This window comes from Lathamus discolor, chromosome 9, assembly GCF_037157495.1.
Source record: "Lathamus discolor isolate bLatDis1 chromosome 9, bLatDis1.hap1, whole genome shotgun sequence".
NCBI lineage: Eukaryota > Metazoa > Chordata > Aves > Psittaciformes > Psittacidae > Lathamus > Lathamus discolor.
Genome location: NC_088892.1, coordinates 17,866,924 through 17,884,331, shown reverse-complemented (window position 1 = coordinate 17,884,331; position 17,408 = coordinate 17,866,924). Strand labels below are relative to the sequence as shown.

Here is a 17,408-nt window from a genome sequence, read left to right as displayed (position 1 = left end):
GCTGCTTTGCCCAAAGCTAATTCTCTTGAACAGCAGTTTGCTAGGGAAGTTAAAGGGTGCCTATGAAATATTACAAGAATGCTGAGTTCTTACAAAATTTGGGATAGATAAAATTATCTCATTTGTAAATTTGGCTTTGTGTTTTAATGCCATGGATAAATAACCAGCAACTATTTTGTCTGATAAACCGTTTTCTAGGATCTGTAGTAATAAAAGTCAGAAATGCTGGAGACAGACTAACAGACAGTGCATGACAGAACTAACTGTAATGCATCTGATGGCTTGGAATATAAATTTGCAAAACATACAACTCACCTCACATTTGTGCCTTCAGGCGGAGTTGAAGGTGCTTACAAAGACATTCAGCACTTCGGGGATAAGGCTCTTAAGCAATATACACCTTCAAAATTAGGAATTAGTTTTCAAAAGAAGATATTCTTTTGCAAATTGCATCTGCAGAAAAGATCTGGAAGTAGCCAGGGATGTTTTGTTGACGGAAGGGTTTGAATCATTTGACAGAACTTGGGTTTTATCAACTGAATCAAATCAGAGATGCAACCAAATTAATTTTGCTTTGTATGTAAGTCCTGCCTGACAGGATATATTCAAAGAAAGAGAAAAACATTCTGGATATGAAAAAATACGTCAGTTAGAAGACAGGAGCATAAAGTCTCCATAACAAACTGTTCAGTAAAGGGTAAGAAGTGAATTTCCAGTGTAGATAGCTTCATTAAAGATACTTTTTGTTTTGGCAAAATTAATTCCTTACATACTTTTAATTAAGAAATTGACAGTTACGTCCATACCAAAAAAATCTTTCTTGTGCTGTTAGTAGTTTCAAGTAGTTTTTCCCACTACATACAAAGGCAGGGCAGGATTCTGGGGTAAATGCTGAGGGAAAGATTAGATGTTTTGTTATTCCTCTTCAGTTGCAAGCATACCCATTTCTTTTTGGGCCTTCTTTGCACTTTAAAATTAAATACCAAGGAAAAAATGACACAATTTGATAGATGGTAGTTACTTTGTAGGGGAAAAGAATTGAATGTTATGAAGTATTTTATCCAACTGGTTTAAGTATTTAAGATAGAAACTGGAATTGACAAGCAACTTATACTAGCATAACCTACCAAGTAATTTGGTGGCCTTGCAGAATGAAGCACTTGTCTTCACTGTTATATTCATTAAACAACCTTTGCAAACACACCAAGTCTGGTTTTTGGTAAACTGCTTTTGTATTATGCCAAATAAAAATCTTGGAGTTCTAGCAGTATCTCCAGAATCAGAATTGGATCTACACCATCCAATTAAGCAAAATCTCTAAGGAAGCTTAGAGGAGTGCTATTATTATTATTACTGCTCCTATTTCTTTATGTAATAGCCGGTCTCTTCCTACCTATTCTCCAGACAATCAGTTGTCCCTCCTCTTTGCGAAATCACATAGATTGCTTCTGTGGGATTGAGTCTGTGGGATGTAAATGGGCAATTATGCCAGCCTTGCTGATGTGACAGCGAGTTGGGAGTAGAGGTCAAGGTAGAACTGATATGTCTGTAACCTTCTGATTTAGTAGTGTTTTTCTTTTCTTTTTTTATTGGCTGTATCTTGTGTATTTTGGAAAGTTGACATTCATATAGCCTTTCATTTACTTAATGAATTACAGTCGATGTTGAATTTGCTCTCTGTGGAAATAAATCAGCACTTACAGCATTGCAGCATTTAAAGTTTACTAGTACATTTTTGTAGTATTCTATAGATTCTGCCGTTTGTTTCTGAGGCTTTAAATACCTCATATTGTGATGGATGGATGTTGTCCATGACTGGTTCACAAAAGTGAATTTCTGTGAGCAATTTTTTTTGCTCCACCACCCCTGGAAATGAGCATGTAGATTACATCAGTGAAACTAATTGAAATCTTGATCCTGCACGGTATCAAAATCAGTCTTAATTTTCCTACCAGAGATCATTAAAAAGAAGTTCTCTTCATGCAATACACAAATGTGAACAGTTGTTCCTATATTTGTTCAACAGTGACAGAGTAAAATAGTAATTTATTCACCTTGTATATTCAGATATATAATGCCAGGTTCTGAAATAAATTCAAATTCTGGATCTGCGTGTCTTCTGGAGCAAAAAAGCTGAAACAGATGAGTCGGAACTGCAGTGACCACAGCATCAGTATATGTGACAAGCCAGAGCAGCGGGAGAGAGTTTAGAAATATTGCCTTGAAGTAGTAAGACAAACACAGAGCTATGTGCAGCCATCCAATGCATAACATAAGCCACTCTCAGTTGATTACACTTCTAATTTTAAACTTGCTGTCATTGATGCTCTTTAGTCTAAATTCAGTAACTAGGCACTGCTTTCTGAATACTTACATGTCTCAGTGGAACAAGAGATTGTTCACTGTATATCCATGTGCTTTGTCTTTGTGCCACTAATTACTAGCATTTACTTCGTGTTATTAGTGTTTTTTCTTTTCCAAATACATTCTGGTGATTAGTATTTTGACCCCTGATGATGATAATGAACTGTTAGATGAATGCATCAACAAGCAAATTTATCTCATTACTCTTGCATACATTGATGCATGAGAAGCAACACAGGAGGGTACTGTAAGAGTCATCATATACTGTAAGGCTTAATAGCAAAACCAGATTCAGATTTTCGAAAGTTTAAAGCATCTTTCAGCTGAAAGAAGCCCAGATTTCTCCTTCTGAAATTAGGACAGTAGACCATATGCTCAAAGAATTGCATTTTTAAGTGGAAAGAGTTGCCAAAATTGCAGAACTTCATAATCGCCCAGTCCTTTAATTCAATGTTTGTTTTACAGGTTATTTTATTGCTATTTTGGAGTCTTTGCTTAAAGAAGAGTGTGAGAACTTTGTGTGATCAGATCACCAGTAATTCAGAGAAGAGTGGTTTCTGTTAAACTGTTTTTCTGAGCTGGGTAGGGGAAAGACATGTAAGTGATAACTTCCATTGGGGGGTGAAATATGAAGTGTTTCCCACAGCTGCAAAACTAAACCATTCTGGCTTTCATGTGCAAATCAGCTATGACAATTCTTTATGCACTTGGGCTGATAAAGCCTGTTAAAGTCAAAGTTCCCTCTCAGAGGAGAGTATGCTAGAGCTTCTTGTCTGAATGCCAGGCAAACATGGGGTTAGTTATCATGAATGCTGGCCTTGGCAGCCGTGTTCCTTAAAATGAACAAGCAAAGTAATGCCAGTTCTAAGTATCATTGCCATTTAGTTTTAAACTTAAGTTTTGAAATTAAACTGTGACAAAAATAATAGGTGTATTGAGGAGTTTTGTTTCAGCTCTGGTGAGGCCTTGGGCTGTTCTCTTCACCATTCACCTTGTTAGCTCTTTCCCCATTTGCCTATCAAACGCTGGGGGAGATTGCCCAAGATTTTAATTGTTGATTCACATTTTCCAACTTAAAATACCATTTTATTCAAAATTGTTATTCTTAGCTTTATGCATTTCCTGGCATATTGCACTGCTTATAATTGCTTATGAGGCGTTTAACTTTCCTTGTAATAAGGTATAAAACTTAATCCCTTGACATGAAATTAAATCCCTTTAATCTCCTGACATTAGGCCATACTTATGATTGGTGAAGCATCAAGATAATCTTTGCAGCATTTCTGGTCCCTGATTTGTCTGGTCTGCTGAACTATTGACTGTATTTGTTTTAACATGTTATGTGCATTAGAAAATCAATGTGGCAGAGTAGGTGGAAGCTTTTAAACTGATATGACCTCTGTCACCAAAATGTTTAGTTTTGAGATCTGTACTGCAGTAAAAAGCAATGTAGGAATAGTCAACAAGCTGGCTTTATGCAAATACTTACTTTTATGTATTTGTTTATATAATTTAATATTTACTTTTCAACAAGAAAAATATTTCTATGTTGTATTAGCTACTGGAAAAGTCTTTATTTTATTTGATTCAGGTTTTGGAAGACAAAAGACATGTCTATTACTGACAGAAGTAGCTTGTTACATCCTAGTTTGACTCTGAATAACCTTATTGCTAACCTTGTGGGTTTTAAATCATACCAATAGGTTTTACTTAAATATTTTGTCAATATTGATTTTTCTAATAGATACAGTATGTTAAATCAGTATTTAGCAGGTCAGATGAGGTCAAGTGCAGAGAACATGATGAAGCTTCTCCATGCAGAGTTAGCTATCTGAGAGATACCAAGGAAAAAAGTGCTGATAAAGTAATGATAGAAAATGCTAATACCAACGGGGAAAAAATGGGAGGAATCCAAGGTGATGCTTAACACTGTCAAGGTACAGAGGCCTGTTCAGGATTAATTTTGTATAGCTTGTGGTTAATATGACTCTCTACACATCCTTTCTTGTGATCTGAGTATTGGGCTTCTCCTCAAGAGTGTTCAGACAAGGCTGAAAGCCCCTTTACTTAGGTAATGCAGTTGGTTGTGGTGATGCCTAGCTCCTGAAAATGGTGTGTCTACATAGGTTGGTTGAGAATGCTGCTTTGTAAACTGTTGATGGTAGACCGGACATGTGGAGGATTCCTGGGGTTAAATGCAGCAGCACCGAAGCTGCAGAATTAGCAAACTGTGCAGAACCTTACATAATGGTTTTATGCTAGACAGCTGTGTCCAGATTTCAGACAAGGATGCTGTGAATTTGTCACTGAAATGTTATTTTCAGAACATGGAAAATCTAATATACGATGTCATGGAAGAAATTTGAAGTATCATGATTGTTTATGAAGAAAATTTCTTCTCTTTCAATTTTGGAACAGTATTAAAACCAGCTGTATAGTTTTGCATCAATTATGACTTTAAATCTGAATGGAAATACTGTCTAATTGTAAAAGCTGAAAGAAAGTAAGTATCCAACTGAAGAGGTGACCAACTGAAATGCAGATATTTCTCCTGTTCAGGGCAATAGCTATTAGCACTCACAAATGTTATAACTGCAGAACAAATGACTGATCTGAGTAAAGAAAGAATACATAGTTTTGAATGCTAGTGAAATGGGTAAAGACCTTAACTATATGTAAAGTTTAAAATGGCAGCAAACTGACAGTTTAAGGGAAGAAATAGGCCATTGTCCCTTTTTTAAAAGGATTGAGAAATGTTATTAAATAAAATAAATTAGGTCAATTGCTACTCTGCTTAGTAGCAGAATAAAAATAAACATGGTAAGACATTTTGAAATTGAACTAGTTAATAATATCATCTTATTAGAATTTGCGTTATAACCAAATTAAATTAACTTAATGGGGAAGCGTAATAGTAGTCTCTAGAATTTTTCCTGTTAACTTTGTATACTTAAATGAATACCTCAATTAGGCATCTTTATTGATGTAGACATTTCAGAAATAAAATTTGGTTCTATATGCTCCTTCAGACACCAGCATATATTAATATAAAAGTAATCTTGTAATGCCTAAAGGGCAATTACTTTGGAATCTTCTGTGCCTGCTGAAAGGACTTCAATGCAATGCTTGGCCTGTGTGTTTAGAGGGATGTTACGACTTCCGTGGGCATATCGCTTTACTGTTTATTATTAATTAATATGATTGAAAGCTCTTCAAGCATATTGCCAATGGTTTGTTACACTGTGTATGTAGCATGTGTGTGTATTCTTAAAATAAGATAAAAATCTTTCAGAGTTGGTTGTTTTAATCAGCAGTTATGGAATATTAGATGTAGAATATGAGACTGTTGGATGATCACAATCTGTGCACCATGAAGGCAGAGCTGATTGAGTGACTGAATAGATGTGGACACATATTGTCAAAAAAAAAAAAGTAACCATATGCCATGAATGTAGTAATTTATGTTGTGGGATTTGTGGACTTGTGGGCTTACGCTTTGGCAGAAGTAAATGGGAGTTGGGTTCTTTAAATAACCCTTAATGCTGTGGGAGCTATACAGTCAGGCAGCCTAAAGCAGTTAACTGCATCATGTCTTCCCTCAGTTGAGAGCCAGCAATGTAGTGTGTGTGTGTGTGTGTATATATATATATAATTAAGCACGTATGTCATGTGTGCCTTTAATGCTCAAGTAGATAAAAAGAACACTAAGGTCCAGTGGAACATGCCAAACAGTAGCAAATGGTTTAGGGGGAGGGAGAGAGGAACAACATCATAAAATTATTGAGTTAAGGGGTTAATTGTTGTAGATGAGTCTTAATCTAACAAGGACATACCTACAGAATTAAGTCAGTGAAACTACCTTTTTCTTTTTTGCCAGGAGAATCCCTGGTAATCTGTTGAGGGAGAGAATGGAATACTTCTTGGAGGAACGAGTGATGTTAAAGCCATCTGGATGTCAGTAGAGACTTCGAAGAGAAGACTAGTTGTAGAAGTCAATACTGTCCAAGCTGGCAAGGGTAAAGGGGTAAGTGCATATCCAAATCTACATGAGAATGGAGATCATGGAGTGCTTCTAATTGTATTCCCTGGTGAGACCTTTCCAGCAGGAGCTCTCTTCTGTGGGTGACTTTCTTGACAGTTTTCAGAATAAGCATAATTTGAAGCATAAGGAATATGACAAGACTGTAACTGTCTTTAAATTTCTTCCATAATCTCTATAAGGTATCACAGTTCTCCATCTCTAAAGTACAGTATTAGTCATCTTGTAGCCTTCTGTGAGAATGATTTTTCTTTGGAGGATATGTGTTCGAAATGAGATGGTGCTCATTTCCAGGCATTTTGTTCAATTTGAAAACTTACAACACTTGCAGAAAGTCAACACTCAAACTATTTCACACGGCTTATGAGGAGTTTTCATTCTTCAAATTTAAGTAAGTGCAAAGAATCGTGTGTGGGCCACATGTGGTTTCTATTTCTGAAACAGTCACTTAAAAGGGGCCTCAAAAGTAGCACCTTTACATACCTGCAGTGAATGAGGTTCCCTTGCTCTCTCATACCTGTGATTTACTGAATCCAGCTGTGGTTTAGATAAGCTAGGTGAAGCGAGCTGTCTTGTAGTAATGATGACAGGAAGAAAGAAATAGAAATAAGTCCTACAAAACCTTGAAAAAATGCAGCAGTATATTACGGTTAAAGTCTCAAATGCCATGGTGATGTTATGTCTAGGGTGTTATTGCAGAGTACTCTGCTATTGCTGTAAAAATACTTTATAATTGTAGATTCCAGGACAATGCTGCAAAAATATTTCACTTGCCTTAATTATCTGTAGTTGTGAAATTTCTAAATATGAAATACTATAATCCTTTTACTTAGTTTTTAATTTACAGTATTGCTTCTTGACATTAAGCTGCTAAAGCCACTTATTATAAGTTCAGAATAACTTCTTTTATGTTCTAGCACTAAGCTAGAATTCCTGCCTTGTCTAGTAATGTTGAATAATGGAAAATAATTAACTTTTAATTTAAAATGTTGCTTTTTATTATGTGACAGTATTAGTTATAATATGGATTTCAAAAGACATTTTTAAGTGCAGACACAAATCAATTATACACAAAGAGTAAATTATCTCTACTGTAGTAGTTGTTAGATGAAAAGGTGGTTCATAAAGTGGAGTGTCATTGCTGTCATGTGTTGGAAAGGAAGATACCTGAGAGTTGTGGTGCTGTTCAGAGTGATCTCACAGGCAGAAGAAATGGGCAAACAAAAATGTTATGACCTTTACCAAAAGGGATCGTGAGGTCCTGTAGCTGGAGAGGAAGAATCATGCACTGATACAGGCTGGGGGTGACCGGCTGGCAAGCAGGCTTGCGGGAAAATAGCTGGGGGTGTTTTGGTGGACCAGTGGTCCATGGGCCAGCAATCTGCCCTTGTAGCTGAGGCAGCCAACAGCTTCTTTGGGTGTATTAGGAAGACCATTGCCGGTGGGTCAAGGGGACTGATTCTTCCCCTCTATTAGGCAGTGGTGAGACATGTCTGGTGTGCTGTGTTTGGTTCTGTCATATGAAGAGAGGGTGAGGAAGCTGGGACTATTCAGCCTTTAAACAACAAGGCTTTGGGGGGATCTTGTCAGTGTGTGTAAATACCAGATAGGATAAAGGTGGGGGTGGCAAGAGGCATTGAGACTTCAAACAAAAAACCAAGAAATTCCATATAAACATAAGACAGAACGTTTTTTAGGGTGAGAATGGTCAAGCATGGAACAGTTGTCCAGAGAGTTTATGGTCTCTGTCTTTGGCAGAACCTGAGAATAGATGATGTGTTTAGGATTCTTAGCCCTAACATGTTGGGAGACCATGAACAACAAATGAAGAGAGTCTGTCTGCTTTTTGGTTGAGGATAGTGATACACTGAGGATGCCTGCCCTTACACACTTGTCTCTATGAGGCCTTAGAGAAGAACTAGTGCTGTCATTTGTGAATTCTAATGGTTTTTGCAAGGACTGTGAGTTAAATAGACATTTTTAAAAATGCACATGAAATTGAATGGTTTTGATGCCTTTTGTTTCATTTATGGCTTTTTCTTTGTAACTATGTTGATAATTTTTAAATGCCACAGGCATGTGAACTTTAAGCAATTTTTTTTGTAGTAACAAATCTCTAGTGACAGTTTACTATAAATTTGATGTCTCTAACTGCCATTTATGAGTGTCATTGGTAAACTGTAACTCACAGTTATTGATAGGTTTGAATGGGATATCTCATTATCAAATAGGAGATGATTTATGAACAATTAAAGGAGTATAATTTCCTTAATTTTCTTTATTTTCCAAAACATAACAAAAATGTCAAATTACTTGTCTTTGATTCTGTTTTTCTTCTTCTTTCTTTTCTCTTCTCCTAAGTATGTGTTTGCACCAAGAAAGCAATTTTTTGCAGAACATATATATACTTCTGTGCTTCCTTGTGAGAAAAGAGGATCTTGTATGAAGATCAGTGCCTTTTCTTTTGTGTAATAGTTACCGTACTGAACACATCATACGCAATCAAATTGCGTTAGATCAGTACAGAACTTTAATAACCTCTTTCAAGAGCATTTTGTCATGAAAATAGAATGTCCATAAAATGTAATGTTATTCCATGTTATGTAAGAGGGCTTATGTAAGAATAATACGGAGTACATCTGAAATGTATTTTTTCCCCTACAGCAATCAATATTGTGTCTGCACTGTTGCTTTTCTCTACAGATCTGTTAACAATAAATCCTTCTGTGATGTTTTCTATTGTTATTACCACTGAAACAGCTCACCTGGTGGCTTTTTAGAATAGGGAAGGGCAGTGATTTAACAGCAACATTTTGACTCCCTGTGAATATTGTTAGATGAACCATGATTAGACTGTCAGGAGCCATGTCCCACTGTTGTTTCTACACTGTGGTTGTGATGGTATTATTTTAGGGGGGAAAAAAGATGAATGTAGCTGTAACCAAAGATAATTTAATCTTTGAATTCTGTAATAACACTAACAAACTTACCAAATGGTATTTTTGCACCGCAGTAGCTCTTTTCTATGCAGTAACAATAGTTAATATTCATTCTTACTTAGTATGAAGCTATAATAATTACTCTTTGTGTGTCTTCAGTATTTCTCAAAGTTTGAGTGGCCTTTATAGGAAATTGAGAAATTAAAAAGGCCCCTAAATATGAGAATGGGATTAATTCTGGAAGTTTACTAATCTGTATTGAATACTTGCATATTTGACACTTCAGATACAAGTGTGTGTTTTGATCCACAGATGAAATACAGAAAACTGTAGTCAGTGACATTTATTCATTCCCAACCTGTACCTTTCTTGGGATTGATGCCTAATAATGATAGCGTTCCACAGAGGGAATGCTGGATGTGAACCCACTAGAAAAATAAAGGGTTGTAGAATCACAAAGCTTCTCTGAACTGCACAAGCCCAGAGGACTGTCAGGAGGGGACGCTGCTCAAACTTCATTCTTTCTCCAACACATGGAAATATAAACCAGTTCTCAGCTTTCTTTAGTGTATTTTCAGAGATATTCCCAGGAGGAAGTAGTTAAGTTCCTTTTGGCACTGGTGACAATCATATATCAACTGCAGTAAGTGTAAAAACTTGTGGCTCTTCATGCAGTCATGCAAAAAGTCTTCACGCTGTGGCTCAAAAGTAATTTCTTCTGTGAAACAAGGGATTCCCCCTTTTCCCAAAATAATAAAATTCAAATAAGGAAAAGAATCCCTGGCCCCTGATTTTATGCTGCAGCGTACTCTGAAATCATTTAAACTTAGACGCTCCAAGGTCAAACTTGTTATTAAATGCTGTCAGAGCAAAAGCATTTGCTTGGATGGAAAAAACTTAAAAATCCAAGCAATGAAAAATTGGACCCAACAGTATTCTCTGGTAGGGAAGTGTTTTGTTCTATTGTCGAATGTGCTATTTCACATGACATTTTCAGCAAAGAGGCACTGTGTTTTGAGCGAAGCCTGAAAACAAAAGGTAGAGTTGTATACAGCTGCTCCCCAGCCCTGTACCTGAATCACTCATAACTTCTAGTTATTCCTAGGGGTGTTTCGTTATTGGTAATATGTGCCATAATGTTAAAATTTTCACCACACTGGACAAATACATCTTTTTTTCAGAGGAAAGCGTAACATATGTTTCATATTTCTTGGTGTATAGACAATTCTTGAAGTTAAAATGTCAGGGCTTTCAGGTGAGTGGCTCTCTGTGTGCTTAAAAGAGATGAGGAATACAGAATCACAGCTAATTCCAGGCACCACTGAAGCCAGTAAGACCAGAGTCCTCTTCAAGGCCATCTGTGTAGTGAAAAGCTATGTGCCTTCTCTCTGGGAACCACTGTAGCCCACCTAGTGTTACCGGAGGTGGTGAAACCATTGGATTCATGATAGTCGGGATTTCTTCTGTCTTCTGAAATGACATTCAGTCTTCCGTAGAGATTTTATGTTTTATTTATAGTTGTTTATTTGTGTTCCCTTGACAGAGTTCAAGGCTATCCTGATTGGAATTTTATTTTTGAAATTTAAATTCCAAATTAAATATCTTTATTCTGCTGGCAGCTGGGAGGCATTTCTCCTATGCTGTGTAGCTGCCTATTCCAGGAGAGAGAATTATGGAAAGAAGAAAGTGGAAACAAAACCTGAGTTTGTGGGGGCTGTGAAGGTGTTAGTAAGTTTAGTAGAGGCAGTCATTTAAGGAGAGAGAAATCATGTCAAAACACATAAAGACAGACAGAAAATTCTATGGGAAGAATGGAAGGAAGGAAGGACAAAAGGAAACTGTGTGGCACTTGGGCAGGGGAAAGCATGGGCTGATGATGAGGAGCCACCTCAAGCCACAATTTGGGAGACACCTTTATCCCAAAGATACTGTGATCACTTCTCTAGCTGAATCCTTTTTATGGTTATATTTCTTGAGATATCTAATCCTCTACCAGAAACTTTCCAAAATGGGTGGTGATTGTGGAGGTTGGCATGAAGGTGATGAAAGCTTTCTTGTTTTTGTTTTCTTGAGCATTAGATAAATTACAGCCTCTCAGTTCCGAGGACAGAAAATACTTCAGAGTTACTCAGAACATTGCACAAGAGTGCCTGTGCATCATCCTTGAGAGTCAGTGGAGCTGTCTAAAATACCAGGTCAACCCTGGGAAATGATTCTTCACTCTGCATGACACAGACAGCAGTAGCTGAGGTTTGAATTGTTTGTGCTGAATTGATAATAACTCTACAAGAATAAAAGTTTTCATCATCTGTAAATTGCCGTAATATACTTTGAATGCCACAGCCTGGAAGCAGAGTGGCTGTCATCTCTTGACCAAGTTTAAAAATTGATCCTGAAAAATTATTCTTAAGAACTATAGCAGTGCAAGTGCTAATTTTGAACAACCTTTTCCTCTTCCTTCCCTATCATTAGATCAATATTTACAGCATGTACAACTTAAGTAATATATGCAAATTATTCCCTTTTAGCTTCCTTTTCAGAATGTGTGAAATATCCTGAGACATCATGTAAGACTAACAAATTATAGTGGAGCTCAGTAAAATGAATACCTGTTAAAGCAATACATCCTATACGTGATACGTTTGCTTGTGGAGGATGTCAAAAACTTGAACATGAGATCAAACGAGTGGATGTGTGAAGAAGTATTAAGCTCCTTATAATAGCAGTAAGATATTTTTACCATGCAGAAATAGAAAATACTGAGTCTGCTTTAGAGGATATTTCTTCGTCCTTGGATGACAAAGCATCACCCAAACTTCAAAGTATTTCAATCTTTATTTTAGAACTTGTCATTTGAAATATGCTCCTCAAGCTTTTTGTTTTACATAAAGGCTGAAAAACTTTGTATATCTCTATGTTCGCTGTGCTTGGGATATTTAGAGATCTGATGCTACCACACTGCACAGCACTGTTACAGATTTAGTTCCTTCTCTCACAGTGTTAACACTGTTGGCTGCAGTGAACATAGACACCAGAATACAGGAAGAATGCAGTAAATTAAGATAAGCAGGAATGTCTGAAAATGAAGATTCATGTCTTTTAATGCTGGTGACTTGAATTAGAGCTAAAGAGGAGACATAAGTCCCATGTGTTTGAAATACTTAAACCCCGGACTGAAAAGTGAAGGCTTTCTTTACCCCAAAGTATTTTCCTGTCCTGAAAACTTTGTAACAGTAGCTGTAGAAAATAGAGGAAATAGTTACGTATTAATAGAAATCGGAAATCTTAGGTTAGGTTAGTCGTAAATTCTTGTGAAGGTTTTAGCTTAAATTTTTGTATGTTTATGGAAGATTGTTTTTGTCTGCATTTGCACCTTAATCTGGCTACTGTAAAACTTTGAGTTCTTAGTGTGTGGTCTTACGTGTCCGTTTTCGGGTAGTTGAGGTCTGATCAAAACCATTCATCAGCTTATAAAGTTATAGTATTTCAAAATGTGTTAGCTATCAAATCATGACTCATAAATCAGGATGCAGAATATGTTTTTTAGAATGGATGTTTGGTATAATCAGCTAATGTGTTTTTAATTATGATTATACTTGCCCAGAAATGAAAATTGCATTCTACTTTGCTAGCTAAAGCACATAAATTAGAACACTTGCTGACATGATTTAATCAACATAAAGTAACAGCAAGTCATTTTCCTTGAATCTGAGAAAAATACACTGGAAGTAAAACTAAGTAGCAATAGCTACTCTCAGAAGAATCCTCTGCAGTTAGTGTGAAGTTGCTTTCATTTTCAAATAAAATGGAGTCAGGGATATGATAGTAAGTGGTGGTATCTCATGAGGAAATTGTGCTACTCATCTGAATTCACATATCCTAGCATTTTTATAGAGGTATTAAACTCTGTCCTGACCATTTCCAGAAAGAAAGGTCAGATTTTAATTGGACTCAAAGATTCAGATTGCAATGTCTTAATATTTGCTGCAGGTTGTTTGTTGGATAGTAAGTTTCCTAATGGCACACGATTATAATGTGCCCATCCATAAAGTACTTTATCACAGTGAATTTGAGTAATTTAACTAACATTTTCCTGTTTTCCCCAAGGGTCTGATCTTTAAATCGGTAAAGAAAATGCATAGGAGGAAAATGTGACAGCCTTGTGGATTGCTTTTATAGAGCATGTTTTAATTCACAGTGAAGTGTTCTTACTTCTAGAGTAGCTAGCAAGGTAAGGGATCACTACACTGAGTATTCAAGTTTGGTTTCTGCTGCATATGTCCTTCTCCCCACCTCACAAGCAGTCTCGCTGTGTATCTGTCAGTCTGTATCAGCACAGTTTTGTCACCACATACGCTTGTGCTGAAATTCTGGCGCCGCAATAGCAAGGATCAGTCATCCACCAGATCATTCTGATCTTTTGTAATAGGATTATCTACCAGACATCATTTTCTGATAATTTTTATTGTGCCTGCAAATTTCAGCCACCCCCCAATAGCACTTGAAAATGTTTCACTCAGAGTATGTATTTTACCCATTGGTGAGCATAAGCTTCCATTCATTGCTGGCTACAGGTCTTTGTGGAGGGCGGTGAGGTTTTGTTTTGAAGTTGTCAGCAAACAGCTATGAGATGGTAATGCTAGAAACTTAACAACAGGAATCAAAATTCTTGTGAGACTGCCCAGAAATGGTTCTGAAGCGGGGGGGGGAAGGGGAAAAAGGTCATATGAGCAGCAGTGTTGGAAAAGAAGCAGCTGTGTCAGCAGAAAGAACAGTGCATGTGGTACGAATGGTTTGAACAGTAAGACAATTCAGAAAGAATATGCTTTTTGATAACATTGAAATGAGCCTTTCCTTGCACCTCTAGTGTAGACTGTAGGTTCGATCTTGGTTGTGAGAAGTTAGTATTAAAATAGTGAAAAGTCTTTTATTATGCCGTATAGGATATGCGCTGCTATGACCATGTTTGCTTACAATCCTTGTTTCACTTAATGCAGAAATCTCTTCCTGTATCTGAATAGATAGAAACCTTCAAAGGAACAATAAAGAAAGTAATAAAAATATTCTTAGCAGATAGACACTGGTTTTAGTCTTAGTATTTAGTTCTCAGCAGCAAATTAAATCATGATATGTTATTAAGACAGAAAGCATTGATGGCATTTGAAAAATGACTGTTCTCTGGCTAGGTTTACTTTGTTCTCATTCGCAGGTCTACCTCATACATTGTAGTGCTACCATCAGAGAAAGCCTTTTTCCTATTGTGTGTTTCTGACTATTGTAAATGTGATATTATGCTGTAAAAGTTATGGAGGAGAGATGCAGTGGAAAAAGGTGATCTGTTCTAACTGTACCGAGAGTGCCCTCTGCAGAGTGTTACATTGTGTTAGCTTCCAAGGGAGACTGCTTTTTTTAGTAGAAATACTGTAAAATAACGTATCATTGCATTGTTTAAAAGCTAAGTTCTTATATTGAAAAGAAAGGTGAAAGGGGAAATCATGAACCTCATAATGGACAAATATGGAGCTTACACTAAAGATAACCTATTGTGATTCTGGTATGATGCTTTACGTATGCCTATGCAATACATAATTATGATTATGGACATAATTTCTTACATTTTCTTACCTGTTGTCCATCAGGCACATTCAAATTGCTACAAACTGTCCGGCAGTAAATTCGATACTAACAGAAGGTCTTGCACACAGATTGTCTGCCTTTCCCCTTTTCAGGAGTTGGAGCATAGCAAGTTGAAAAATTCATGAATCCTTGGAAAAATGCTATTCCTTGGGTTAGTACAAACATTAATCAGTGTGTTCAGGTCAGGTACTTAACTATGCAGCCTCCTAAGTATGTGAGGTGTAGATACAGGACTGAGGACAGAAGGAAAATGAAAAAATGCTTAAAACCAGGAGTACATATGGTGAGTACTTAAAATTTTGTACAAAGTACTTTTCTTTCTCTCTCTCTTATAAGAATGCAAAGAGTTAATTTATACTGCAATTAGTAACATGCTGTTATGTTACTAAGTATGTGGAGAGAGAGACAGGATAGGTTAATGTACATAAATTGTCTTTTTTCCTTTAACCCAGTGGGTTTCAAAATCATTCCCTCCACTTTCATCTTTGAGACAGCAGGACAGGGAGAAAACTTTGATTTGTGTTTCCTTACATCTGGAAGGGGAGACACTGTGATTTCATACGCAGATGTTCAGGCATCAGGTAAATACAGCACCATCAGTGACCAGTAAATAATTAATTTCTTAACAGAACTTTTTCCCCTCTGTTATTTGCAATGAACTACTAGAACTTTTTGGGTCTCGTGTAATGAAACTTGAGAACAACTTTGTTTGGCCTCAGATTTTTTATAGAACACAAGAATGTAAAAATGTTTTTCAAAGCATTCACTATGCGTCCAGTGATTTCTGTCATGTTAAGTAAATATATGTTAAGGTGCACAGGAATTTTAGTGCAGTTTAAACCAACTTTAAGGAGAGCTGAGAAAAACAGCCTGGCCATTGGCATAAATGGTATTTTATGGATATGAATGGGTTGCAATTTTTCAAGTGTGTGCCGTCATAGTGCTGGAGCTAGTGCAGAAATAGTCTTGGTATGGTATTTACACTGCCTAAGCTCTATACAGTATTTGGAGTATAACTGCAGATTGCATGCGCTAAAAATGAAGTGGCAAAAATTGTACTTAAGTTAGAGAAATAATTTATGAAAATATATTTGAAGTAAACTGGGAAATAGGAATGTCACCATAGGCCATCTAGTTCAGTATCCGGTCTCTGAAAATGGCTATAAATGAAAGTCCAGGGACAAGGTATGCCAGGACAAGCACACACAATATATCCACTTGGTACCAACCAGCTTACATCTGATTTCACCTTGCCAACTTTGCTTTTCAATTCATTTCTCTGTATTTATTTATTTGCCGAGAAACTTTTTGAACATGTGTAGAGCTGTAGCATCTGCAGCATCCTACAGCAGAAGTACCAGAGGTCGAATATACACCTGTGTGAAGGAGTCCTTCTTTTTATCTTTTTATCCTTTTTTTTTCCTCTCCTTTTATCTTTTTTCCACCCCCCTATTCCCTCCCTTCTTTAAAATGATGTTTTGAATCGAGTGGGTGCTGCTGCCTCCTGAAGCTTATTTGAATCTGGGGAAAAGAGAACAGCCAGTCTCTGTCCACCTCTTCCATGCTCCAAATGATTATTAGCCCCCAGATCACGTACCACCAACTCCACATGTCCTCCCTTCATTCTGAAAGCTCCTAGTCTCCCTTTCCTGCCTTTACCAGTTGCTTTTCATGCAGGGACCATTCTTCCTACATCTGCATAATTGCCTTGACAGCCTTTAGTGAAGGACTTCATCTAAGGGATATGGCTTAAAGGTAGGCAATGTCGATGCTGGCCCCTGCAGACAGCATCAGTACCTCTGTAAGGCAGAACTCTACAGAATGCTTCCCCTTGGCAAGCAACATGTTACATTCTTCCAATCTGGGTTTGGAATTTCTATCTTGTACAGATTTTATTTGGTTCATTTGTTAAATCGATTTCACCCTAAGCTCTAATATCTGGCAGCACATCACGACTGTCATGCTGTAGTTTATATTTTTACAATAGTACCTGCAGAGAAGAGTCAAGAGGAAAATAAGTGTACGGAAAAAATCTCAAATCTGGGAATGATCTTATAATTTCAAGTGTAGCTGAATGTAGATAGTAGGACTTAAAGGTACTTCAGTGGGATGTTTAATCTGTTCAGGAAGTTTAAATCAGGTTCAGTTATTACTTATTTCTAGTAGAAGTAATTTTTCTGGTTTTTTTGCTAACACTCCTTTGCTGCCCTTTACATCCTCTGTTTCCTCAACTGCTCCACTGGTCGTGGTGTTGTTTAAAACTTGTCATTTTACCTACATCTGTCTTCATCAGCACTTGAGTTAGCTTCAGTTTGCTTTAGATCTCAGTTCATTCTAATAAAACCTTGAATTCTGCATATTATTAAAAAAAAAAAAAAGTACAGACACCACCATCTAATGGTTAGTTATGCAAGAGGTGCTTCTGTGTG

At 36.8% G+C, this 17,408-nt stretch overlaps 1 long non-coding RNA gene across 5 annotated transcripts in view; it reads left to right on the top strand.

Moving 5' to 3' along the window:
- The window catches only part of LOC136019335 (uncharacterized), a 265,515-nt gene that overhangs the window by 105,332 nt on the left and 142,775 nt on the right, over positions 1-17,408 (top strand). For all 5 annotated transcript variants that reach the window (XR_010614822.1, XR_010614824.1, XR_010614825.1 and 2 more), the window contains exon 2: positions 6,242-6,388. This is a non-coding gene — a long non-coding RNA (uncharacterized LOC136019335). The remainder of the gene's footprint in view (positions 1-6,241; positions 6,389-17,408) is intronic.